Raw genomic sequence first — 12,855 nt, forward strand, 5'->3', positions numbered from 1 at the left:
AGCGAGCGAGCGTAAAGGTATGCCAAAAACGCGGATGCATCGAGTCCGAACAGGATCCGTCAATAGGAGCACTATGACGGAGACACCCGTTGTGCCTCAGAGACGAGGAACTGTCTAAAGAGGCGCGCATTAATATCTCCGATGCATTAGTATCTTCTATCTCGCGCGCGCACAGCGCGGAAGAGGCGGTCGAACGAGCAAAGGCGGCGAGACAGTTAACGAACAAGCTTGTTAAAAGACGAGGAGCGAAACTTCGACGATATTACGGCCGACTGCTTCGTAATCGCGCGCCAACACATACATATTCGTGTAACGTGTGCGTTATTTGCGCGCGGAGCGTCGTTAGATATTCGATTTTCCATAAGCGAGAGTTTACTGACTTGAACTTTATTTATGTCCTTGACTGTTTTTTTCTTTTTCTCCTTCGTGTTTGTATCCGTCGTAAAAACTACAAAGAGGAAAGGAGCAGATGCTCCGGGCGAGAGATTGACCTCGGGTCGCAACTCTGAATATCGTTGAGCAACGACGAAATAATTCAATCAAAATGCGACGGTGAAGCATACCGCAGTTAAGAGGTTACTTATAATGACGGAAAATTATAGTTAGTTTCGGCGCAAACATACCCTTTAACCACAAAAATAATCAGAAGAACTATTTTTCTAATAAGTTACAATATAATGTCATTGATAATAATCTTACCTGTATGTTGCTATACTGAGAAAAAGAAATTGGAATTTTGCGCAATAAATGTTTCTTGTGACATTTTCTTCGATATTTACTGATTAGACAAAAATTTGACTGTGACGACGGAACACATATTTTTGTGATATATATCTAAGTTTTCTTATTAATTGGTTTATTTGCTAGGAATAAAATCTTATTTTGCCATATTCGAATAAACGTTTATTTCTGTGAAATAAACTTTAACTTTTTAAGTCTTTCTTCTCAGTATTACTATAAAATATGTTTGGCGCCGAAATTAACTACAATTGTCTATGAGTGTACATCCGAGAAAACGTATTCAACTCTGAACATCTTTATTTACTTCAGTCTTGAAATGCAAATATTTAAACTTGGAACATAGGAAACGTCATCCTTCAAAAGGACATCTTCGTAAAGTCAATAATATGATCAGGAGAAAAATTCAAACATTGGGCGATTTTGAAGCCGCTCGGGTGCCCGTAGCCCCTTAAAATTCGTCCAATCTCAGCAGAGAGCTTCATCAAAATACGGCGAGAGAGGGTCTCCACGAACATTCCTCGTGGGAGCAAGGAGGAACCGGCGAAAGAGAGGAAGGCACGCGCGCTCGTATCGCGAGCGGCATAACGCCAGCTACACGGAGGCCGGCTCGGCGGCATTCTTGCGCCAAGTCGCATAACGGGTCCGTATAGTCGATCTCGGTCCACTCCCGGGGCCCTGTGTGCGAGGAGGTGACTCCCTCCGCGGACGCGATCAACTTTGAAGGAGAGTCTCCGAGGTCCGCCGAGGCTAATCGAGTCGCGCGCCCTTCGCGCGGGTTACGAAAAAAAACGCGTACGTAGCCGTGACTTTAATCTCCGTATTTTCATCTTTGCGACATTAACGAGAGGAGCGCGGCCACGACGACGCGGGGCTCCTGCGGCCGCGACCGACCCTTAAAAGGCCGTGTGAGCCGCCAAAGTATGTGGGTTAGCGCGAGAAATAACGATACCAGAGCGCGTTCGCACGGATGTCGCGAGCGGTAAACCTCGCGCGAGAACAGGTGAGGAGAGTTTCCGCGCAACGGCGGAGGCGTAATTTACGCGAATGCGAACATCCACCGTGTGTTCGACCGCAATGCGATCACCGCCAACGTCGAATAGCGTGAGAGGGAGTCTCTCGGTTCTTACTCCGAGATACTGAAAAATCCGTCCCTGCTACCGAGACTCGCGTGTTTTACGACTGCCCACCGTCGACACGCATCATTCCGTGGGCCTCCGAATGGAATCGTCTTCGTTACGCGAAAGAAATAACAGAATTCCCTCGTAAACACCGACTACCTGCGAGCCGCTGCCAAGAATGGGAAACTCGCTTTGGACGAGTCGAATTCGCGTTCTCAGTATGAAAAGGACGGAACCGGTCGGCGCGTACATTAGGACGCGAAACCCGAACCGGAGCCCACCGATGCTTAGACGAGTCCGCCCACAATCGAATCGCCCTTCGAACCGTGCGCGAACAACACGACGCACAGGCGATCCGAATCCGCAAGGTTCGACATATACGGACATTTAGTCGTCGTGATTATCTTTAAATGCCGTCCTGCTCCTTCCGCCAAGAGCATCGTCTGCCGGGAGAGACGATGAGTTCACCTGCTCGCCCGCAGCACAGGGGAGAAGAAGTCGAGAAAACAACCGAGAATGATTTCATCTCCTCGTCGAGAAACACAATCGCTCGCTAGAGCGCGAGGGACGTCATTTGCGATAATTTGCATTCGGCTGAAAGCATCGTGGTGCGTTAAAAAAGTGACAGGTGCCCGGCTGCAGGTAGAATAACAGATAGAGAGGAAAAGTAAGAGCCCCCTTGGGGAAAGCGGGAGGGTCAAGCGAGGAGAGTTCGATGATGACTAAATCCGTTACAGGAGACGAATAATAACGGAGAGAGAGAGAGAGAGAGAGAGATCCCCGGAATAAACGAAATTTCGATGAAATCGCGATCGGAGAATTTGCGAGGTGAGCGGCTGAAATGTGGAGCGAGAGAAACAGGATGAAATCGGAGTTGTATTCGGCGCGTCGCCGCTTTTCCGTCCGGTAAATTTCCGGGAAAAGTGAATTAACGGCGGCCACTGCGCTAGAAGCCAATTCGAGCAAGAGTTTCGCGATCCAACCAAATCAAGAAGCCGCACACACGCAAACGCACGCTCGAGTCGGCTAAGCACGAGAGTAAACGCGTTATACGCGGCTCCCGTGCACGTCGTCCGCCTCTCGACCAGTTTTGTCGTGTGACTTGTCGACTGGCCGCCGCTGCTCGCTCGCGGCGGCGTCTATTACATAATCGTCGTATTCTGATAAAAACGACTTTCTTCTTCTATAGCTATAGCTTTTCCTATGTAGCAATTACGTCGTTCATCTCGTTTGACGTCGGGTGCAACTTGAAACGCGACGCCGCCTGCCCGACGTGAAGAGAAGGCGTATTACACGACGGCGCGTCGTTGGAAATTACTCATTTTTTTCAACGATCATTATCCCCCGACGCGCTATTCGCAGAACATCGTTTTTCCATCGATCCTCATTGAGCAATCTAGGTAAATTACTTATGTTTTTTCACCTCGCGCCATCTGACTCGCGTGACATCATCGATAATAAACAGATAAATACGCAGCGCTAGACTGACAGTCAACGACGTTCCCGTAAGTGCTAACCCCCAATTCGAGCCCATAAAATAACCCAACGCGTTAAACGTCATATGGTTACCGGTAAGGTATTTTGTCTCTTTCTCCGAGGGCCTACGTGTCCAACCGGCATGAGTCACATACGTTAGAACGATTATATTTTCAACGCCGAGTGGCAAGGCACATTTTCACGTATACGATTGATCCAACGTCCCGCCGATAACGCGGTGCGAAGTTAGTAACACTGAAAGAAGAATTTGGTAACAATTGCCAAGATTTGGTTAAATAGTTTCAACTAAATTGTTTGGTTATCGCAATCAAATCATTTAGTACTATATACTGTATATAGTATATATTACAGTATATATAGTACACGTAATACTAAATGGATTTGACGGCAGTAACTAATTTTAGTCGAATTTAGTTGAGACTACTTACCCAAATTTCGATAACTGTCCGTTACTAAATCCTTTTTTCAGTATATGTTACGAAAGTTCAACAAACTTGGGCTTCTCCCCGCGATATCGAATATTTCATATTTTATCGCGGTGCTCGATGTGTTAAAAGTCCACAGCACGTCCGCGATGTCAACGAACACATTTCGAGCTGATAACAGGTACACACATCGTAAGCAAGCACGCGCTCACGATAACGATAATAAACTGCCGCAAAAGCCGCGGTGCTAGAAAGAAGAGGCGTATCCATTGATATTGACGTATCGATCGATTGAAAACAGGGGATAAGGCGGAGGGGGGGAGAGCGTCGGGACCGCTGTGATTAAACCAAGCGTATGACTCAAACAGACGCCTAGCGTTGCCACGCCGTTCAGGATACCTTCGCGTGTCGAGTATTATTCCGACGGCATAAAGTGGGAATATCACCGGCGACAAGCGATAAAAGATAATCGAAGTAATTTCGACGAGTACCCTCTATTCGACGCTACGGACAGACGAGGAGAAACACATTTCGCGTGAATCATCGAAGGACGGAAAAAAAAAAAGTAAAAATTAGCACGAAATTCCCCCTCGTGTTCGTCACACAAAAATTTCGGTCTTCTGAACGAACCCGTTCCGAATTCACGGTTCTCCCCGTGCACGTGCCAACATCACGACTAGAATCCTCGCGCCGAGATAGAGGTAGCTGGTCGCAGCAAGCGACCAGCGTGCTCCCCGGGTATACCGTAAACGTCGGAGTCACGTCAGCGACCGATAACGTAAACGCACGGTCAGGTTCGCTCGGAAAGAAACATTGACGTTTACCGTGTCTAAGGAACGGTATCGCGAGGACTCTGCCCGCCGCGCGTCAACGTTACTCCGGTACCAGCGCGCTCTCGACCACTACGTACCTACTAGACTAGAATAATGTCACTGACACCCGCGGAACGAATAAGCACACTAGACTGAAACACGAGAGCGAGCGAGCGCTGTGTTCTCCGCATCCTCCGGTGCGCGAGCGCGCACGAGCACAAGTTCACTCCTCGTGCGGCGGACACACGCGCGACACGGTGGCGGCCGGGCGCGATTCGAAACGTGGCACTGCGAATTCCTCTCTCCTTCTCTCTCTCTCTCCCTCTCTCTCTCTTTTTCCCGCGTAGAGTACGCACGCGTGTACATGTATATCGTGCGACAACGACGACGGCGGCGCGTAGGCCAAGTCACCGAACGATCCGGAGCGGAGACTCGCGTTGCGTCGCGTCGTGAGCCAGGTGCTGGAGCGACAAGGAAGACTGTACGAGATGCAGGGTAGATAGAAGGAGAGGAGGACAGAAGTCAGTCGCAAGGACGGAGGCGGCAGCGACGAGAGAGAGAGGAGCACAGGGACACGCGGTGAAGTGGGAGAGCGAAAGAGAGATCCAGTGAGAGGGAGAGGAAAGACGAAAAGACAGAGAGGGGGGGGGAGGAAGAAAGAAAGACAGAGAGAGAGAAGAGAGCGCGCTGAGAGAATTGGAGAGGACGCGGTATGTCGCTCCGCCGTGCCAGGCCACGTCGCCTCGGAACGCAGACTGCCGACGCCTGGACAACTGCCGCCCACCCGGCCGGCCGGCTCTCCCTCGAGAGCGAGATCCGAGAAGCGTACCCCTTCTCCCCCCTCTCCTTCGGCGATCCCCTAAGCCTCAGCACGACGACGAGCGTCCTCACCGCTCCTGCGGAAGGCGAAGGACCATGCTCCGATAGAGGAAGGGAGGGGGGAGTACACGAGGAACGAGAGTAGGAGAGAATAAATGAGGAAGGGGCTAAGAAGGTGTGGAGGTGAAGGAGGATGAAGGAGAGACTCCTCGCACACATCGACGCGGCGCGCGCAATACAGCGCCGTGGTGAACGGCCACACGCCGAAGAAACCAGTAAGGCAGGTCACGGATCAGCAGGGGAATACGGCAAGATGTCACGCGGATTTGCGGAAATGTCGATTTTCGTCGCCTCTCTATCTCTCTCTCTTTCTCTCTCTTGATCCGGAGGAAACGACCGTAACAAAGCTGCCGGCTATTTTGATCGCGAGGACGCGAGCGCCCGACTGCGACTCCGCCGATGAAAATCGGGAAATTGAACTGATAATGCGCTTTATCTTTCAGGGGCTTAGATAATCTTTAACAATCTTGCGTGATACGTCACGTACGCGCGACGTAAATGGCTTTGACGCCGTCATAAAAATCCGTGGATTTAAGCACTTGGAACTTGACTTTGATATCTCAACTATCAGCTTAATCTTTCTCACATTCCTCTCCGTGCATTCGTGGAAACGTAACAAACGGTCGCGAGAAAAAATATTTATCGGGAGATGTTGGGAAAAAAAAAATCTACTCTTCCCGCAATTCCCCGCGCATTCTTGACGCTCCCCTCCTCGATATTCCATGCACGAGAGACCAGTCGTATTTGTATCATAACGGGCGTCATCATCAAGGTATTCACGCCCGATTATTCGGCTCCCCTAACGACGCTCTAGAGTCCGGTCCGGAGAAGCACTCGCGTTGATCAAGTGGAAGACACACGTGGAGCCACCACTACTATTTAGAGCACCGCGCCGGTCATCTTTCATATACCCCACCTAGAGGGACTCCGCGTCCAGACTATTCTATGAGCTTTCGAGCTAATAGAGGTAGAGAGAGAGAGAGAGAGAAAGAGGTAGAGAGGTAGAGAGAGAGAAAGAGCACCGGTCAAATCTTGCCGGCGGCGGGGTCACGCGTTATTTCTCGCAGCCACGTAACCCTCGGCAGTATGCGTGCCTAGGGATGCTTAAATTTGATCAGCTCTATCGATACTTTTGCTCACTCAACAGCGGATACGTTAATGGTGGGCGCGACTCAAGGGCTGAATCAAGCATGTTACTGAGGGGTGAGCACAAAAGTCTACGTTAAATCGACTACATTTGAATATAGAGCAACACAAAATGACATGCTATTTAATTAATGCTACAATCTCATGGTAGTCCTAATTTAAAAAGGAAGCTACTTTTCCCAGCAAAAATGTCGCGTAGGGCATTGACCTTTTGAAGTGGGCCAGATTATCATCAGTACTTAAATAAGAAATACGGATGTAATTAACTCGGCCGTCTTCAGGTTCTCTCGATGCCAACTGTCCCCGGTCACCATACCAGGACTTTTTTTACAATTTACTCGCGTTTTACGTGTAGCTGGCTTGCCAGCAACTTACATTCCTAACTGTACAGCGATGGGGACCGAGATTACTGCAAATATATCAGTAACGCCGCTTCGCGTATGAAATCAGTTTCACGTTGGACGCCGATTATTTTCAAGCTCTCTCTCTCTCTCGGATGCTAATATCTGTGCTCGAGATATCCGTAAAAAGTTTATAAATATATCGATAATATTGAAAATTGTGTAAAGCTCGTGTAAATTATACGCGAATTTAAAACACACCGGAGAAGTGGAACATAAACCATTGTGCAAGTATCAGAACATCGCGAATATCTATTGTTGATCAGAAACAATGCGAGAAAAGTCTATAAATATTCCACAAGGTAAGTTTTCAACAAACTATAACTTTATCTATTTGGCAAGTGTGCATCAATTAAAATGTCGAAAATGTGGAAATACATAGTCTACGTGTGTAAAAATATATATCTACGTTTAAATTACTTACATATTTTTTACTAATGTCATTTGCCAAGTCAAAATAGAACTGTATTACATATCAGCTTATGAAACGTGCCAAACGTGCAAAATAGACTGTCGCAAATTAAGACTAACGTGCATATCGTACGAATACATTTGTGCGAATCATCAATATTATGCTACCAATCACGATACATCGTTTTCACGCGTGTTTTATCATATATCACGGGAAAGGTAAATGTAGAAACTTGGAATGCAGAGAGAAAAATAATCGTTAAACTTGCGTCAATGATTGGAGTGTTTTGTATCTCAGTGAGAAAGTCTTGTATTTAAAAAGAGAGAGAAAGAAAATTCCCACTTTTTAATATTTTTCTATAGTCTTCAAATTTTCGAAAGTCCCATATAAATGTACGACATACGTATCATTCCTATTTTATTGATTCTACGTAATGTAAAAAAGATAAAATATACAAAATTCGATTAAAAAAACATTACTGGATGAAAGAATTAAGGAAGTATCACTGTCCATCGTATGATAGTAATACTAAAGTGTGGTAAATCGCATTACGGTATCGATGGAATGGATGCAACGTCCTCGTGGTATTTCAGTATCTCCTGCTGGTAAGGTAGATTCGTACTATTTTATATTTATAATACAAATGAAATATATAAAGCAATCAAATGTATAATTTATAGGTACATTATGATCCCTTTTTTTCTTTTGGATTAATTTTTTTCTTGAAATCATTAGAAAGACAACAACAGTCGCAAATACAGTCTCACGTTTATTAATCGAGCTAACTCATTCGACCTTTCACCTCCTCCTAACGGTATTCCAAGCGAAACTTTTTGCCTAACTTTTTGCTATATGTGCTATCTACAAGCCTGCCTGTCAAACTGAAACTACCGACGATTATTTAACGATTTGTCCACATGGTATTCATTTATAACGTAATGTTCTCAGCAAAATCAAATTTTTCGAGTGTAAGACCGTTATTGCGAAATCTTTTAGCCTTCTTTAAACGGCAACTCAGTAGAAAATTTTACGCGAGAAATTTACGAACGAATTCTCATACTTCCGCAACACGATCATCATGTGAAAATAATTGTGATGTACACATTGACAAGTAAACCAGGACGAATACCACCGGATACCATCATATGGTGGATACATGGTATTTATGTGGCAACTGACACTTCAAGAGAGCTCAATTCAAATAAGCGGTACTCTAATGTATCATTTACATTTAGAAAATTCACAGACAGAAAATGTCCACAGATAGCTCAAACAATGTTTGTAATCGTCGATAATCTGAAAATAATATTTCTATTTCTATATATAAGATACTCTCGTAATAAACCATGAATTTAACCTCGCGTTTAACTCGTCACTTATGTCCCTCCATTATGTTCCTCCATTTGTGCGCGCCGAGTGTTCACGACGTAAAGTGACGTGTGCTTGGACGCATCGCGAAATATTCTAACGCCGCGCTGCGAATTACGCGACAGTTAACACTAGGTGCCGACCGTAGTGCGCGACACTTGTTCTTCGCTTTTGGTGAAAAATGAAGCAGCGCGAGAGCGCGAGGACGCGCACGAGGTCTTCAGATCTTCCCGCGCGAATTATGGAGTTAATGTGAAAAGCCGGCTGGCGACTCCGGAGTGATCATTGTCCGCGGGTTAAATTTACACGCCAGACCTTCCTGCTCGAGCGTTAAACGCCGCACTGGCGAATGAATGGGTTCACGCATGTCGCGCGCGTACGTTTAGTCTACGCACCCCAACAGCGAGTACAAGAGAAAGAGTACGCGCGTCCAAACAATCGCGTACTACGTTTACCCGCTGTGACACACGAGATATTAGCCTCGCATTAGCGATTTCGTCAGCGGTCTCTTGAACCCGCGTTAAAACGTACACGCGTGGCAGTAATAATTTCGTCTGAAGTTCGCGCGAGCCTCTCTTGCTGTCTCAAGGTGTAACAAATAATGATGATTGAAGTGCCTCCGCACGGAAGCAACTTTCGTGACATCATGCGAGGATTTTAATCGCACAAAATGACTCCCGACACTCTCGTGGGGAAAGTCGACAATAATTAAAAGTAGAGGGCACAACGGACATCGCCGAACGCGTAAACTCCGTACGCCGAGAGACGAACGGAGAGGCGGCTGATGGCGAATAGCCGGGCATCGAACCGTGACCCGAGCACCTGTTGCCGCCTCCACGGTCGCCGCGGCTCAATGTGAACTGACCTAACCTGTCCCTACTTCCTACACAACCGACACAGCCGACTCAAAGCAGGCCGACTCGAAAACGGTACGATTGTTAACAGATTGTGAAAATAATGTTTGAAAATCTGAACGTTTCAAGTTCAATATGTTCTGAGTTTATACGTTCCCATTGTGTAAAGATCCATTCAATTGTCAGTTATTCGAGATATAATTGACAATAGTTATGCAAAGATCCAACTCGTACGGTGTGCGTTTCGAGAAGAATGAAGATGAAAATTTGATACATGATTTAAGAAGTAATTTGTTTTATGCAGAACACTGAGATTCTTCACAATCGTTCAAGAAGTCAAGCATAGTCCAATTTCTTCTCTTTAAAAGTATTCATTGACAAATTTAACGCTAAAAAAATAGGTGAAAAAGATACAACTTGTAAAAAAAATACCATAATTAGTAGAAAATAAAAACTGTTTCGTAATTAATTTCAAGTGTTCATAAGACTTGGATCTTTTTGTTTTACGTATAGCCTATCCTATTAGGAACAAAATTTCAAAAATTATAATTTTGTGGATTGGGTCCTTCTTGCACTATGGCCAATTGAACGATCCTTAGGTAGGAGATCGTATTGTCTTATCGTTGTATTAATTGTATACGGAAAGAAAATACTGTTGAATCAATAAAATTTCCAACAGCAGTGTAATTGGAGTAAATCTTTCTGATACAATGGCAAATTTTAAAACTACTATGTTATATATTGTTTCGAATAATTAAAGTATTAGTTTCAGTGATATTGCTACTGAATCAAGATTTGCTCTAATTACGCATATTATTGGAAATTCTATTGATTCTACGGCATTTTTCTCAATGTACGCTCGAAGTCGTGTAAAAAAAGGGCAAGATATTCGCGTGCAATAATATCGAATATATTTAACGCTCTCCGCGTCAAGACGATTCTGTTTCCTCAAACTACGAACTTATTGCACAATAATGGTATGCGAATTGCAAGTGGCAATTTCCGGCAGAGAAGAATTTAATAGATGACACAAGCACAGCGCTATGGCTAAACGCGTTGCGATTCAATTACGTAACAATGACAGGTAGTAATTCGTGTATCGCATCATCGCGGACAAATACATGGCTACGAAGCGCGCTACTGCGAAACGCACGCTGACCACCTTCTGACTAATAGCGCATAACAAACTTAAATTGCCACGGATCATTAGTATTTGTCGAATAGATATATATGCATAATGCACGAGATCTTAATACATCTTGCATTTGACGCCGGCCACATGGTTGTTAAACACCTGCTCTCTAGATCGCACCCGCGACGATAAAATTAAAATGTAATTATTACGTCTACCTAACCAGCCCTCTACTAAATATTCTGTTTTCTGCCGTAATGAATAGCAAAACTGCTGCATTTCATTTCCGAAGAGCGCATAAATAGAACATAATTATATATCCTTTCTACTGCATCTTTTTATTGTGCATTAGGTAAGGGGAAAACTAGCTAGGGAGTTAGACGGACTTGTAATTATCAGCTGTGTAAGAAAAATCGTTAATATTGCATTGAGCGATAGTATTATATAATTATATAATTAAATAAAAAAAACAAATGTAGTTTAAAAAACTCAGAATATAAAACTCGTTTCGGAGAACTTATCACGCAAAACGACGAGAAATAAATTCTCAACCAGAATTAAAAATCGATTAATTTTTATCGTTTCGAGGAATAATGTTAAAAAAAAAATTGCTCCCTCATTTCCGGTAAAGATGTTAATTTTTATTCGTCTGAACTTTTTTTGTAATAATAGAGACTATTGACACCCACGCGGCATTACACGCGTCCGACGCAGATAAGAATCGGAGAAGTCCGAACGCGTATAACCGCCGTGCCAATGACAGGAGGCAGCTAAAAGAAAAGAGGTCTGTGAAAAAGTTATCGCGGTAAGGCGATCTCCCGACGTGCAACTCGATATTTACAGAATAATCTCGGGTTTCCGCTCTCGTCGGCACCCCTCATTGAAGGTCGACCACGATGATGTCACGAAGTACGGATGCATGCGACGGTGGTCAGACATTATGCCAGAATTTAACGACATCGTAGGAATGATTCATCGCGCGATTCATCTCTGACCACTTCGAAATCTAGATCTACGTTATTCGGAGAAATCCCAGACCTGTATGAAATAATAACGTTATCGTTCGAGACGAATTAACATGAATGCAAACAAGGAGGCAAGATCGCTCGATAAATCATTTCTATTGCTCTTTAATTGACCAGAAATGTAGGCAGATGTTTATATATCTTCGTGGGAAGTAGCTATTTGCTCGTTGCCGCCTATTAAAGGTATCATTAGTCTCGCACTGGATGGTCAAGGTGGTCGACAAAGCAGATCTGTGAAATTGGCATTCCTAAATGTGAATTTTTATAAGATTCATGCGGCATTCGTTTGTCCACGATAATTTTCGTTTATCTACCAAGCCAAAACGAGTTATGAACAAATACAAGTAAATTGATCATAACGGCTATTGTTTGTTTTCTTGTGTTTGTTTGTTAATAACTCATTTTGATTTGGTGACAAGAATTATAGATAAACAAACATGAACAAACAAATATTAGACAAATTCGAGGTGCTAACTTCACTGACGTGGAAAAAACGACTGTACTGCGTTATTGTATTATATTTTAAAGCCTTTGCAGGTAACGCCCAAAAGAGCCCAGGTATTCGCTCAAACGACCGCCGTAATTTACTGTTGAAATAGTGGGCTATTAACTTTATCGTTATCCATTATTTTTGACGTGACCCTAATCATCCGTGAAATGATGCTGACGGCAGAGCAACAAAGTCGTCAGGAAGCGAGTCGTACAATTGAATTCGGTATACGAAGTGCTCACACACGTTACAGCACGTTCACTGCTACGTCACGAGGGTCACCGTTGATCGACACAATCTTCATCAATCAGAATAAAAAGATGAAGCCAATCGTGCTGGCTCCACTCGGACAATACGTGACCTACGAGTGTGCTACCGCATATAACATAAATTATACTTACAAATACGATATTGCTGTTAAATATGGTATGTAGTATATAACGTGACCCGAATCAGATTCATAGTTATGAAACAAAGAGGAAATTCAAAGAACAAATGAAAATCTAGAACAACGGGCGAGTGTCATCCGATAGCTTCTGTGTCAGAAAGCAGTGC

The 12,855-nt window shown here is 44.4% G+C and overlaps 1 protein-coding gene across 28 annotated transcripts in view; it reads right to left on the bottom strand.

Annotated features, from left to right (window-relative positions):
- Window positions 1–12,855, bottom strand: part of LOC106744841 (microtubule-actin cross-linking factor 1) — a 114,285-nt gene that overhangs the window by 97,855 nt on the left and 3,575 nt on the right. For 18 of the 28 annotated variants that reach the window (XM_014619903.1, XM_014619898.1, XM_014619892.1 and 15 more), the window contains exon 1: window positions 4,692–5,323. The exons of 6 other annotated variants lie outside the window; for them this stretch is intronic. The gene's annotated coding sequence lies outside the window, so the exon portion shown is untranslated. Of the gene's footprint in view, window positions 1–4,691; window positions 5,326–12,855 lie in introns of those variants that run through there. 4 more of the 28 variants (XM_014619916.1, XM_014619917.1, XM_014619893.1 and 1 more) reach the window with 3 other exon arrangements.

The sequence above is a fragment of the Dinoponera quadriceps genome, unplaced genomic scaffold (assembly GCF_001313825.1).
Source record: "Dinoponera quadriceps isolate SergipeBrazil2010 unplaced genomic scaffold, ASM131382v1 scaffold1308, whole genome shotgun sequence".
Classification (NCBI taxonomy): domain Eukaryota; kingdom Metazoa; phylum Arthropoda; class Insecta; order Hymenoptera; family Formicidae; genus Dinoponera; species Dinoponera quadriceps.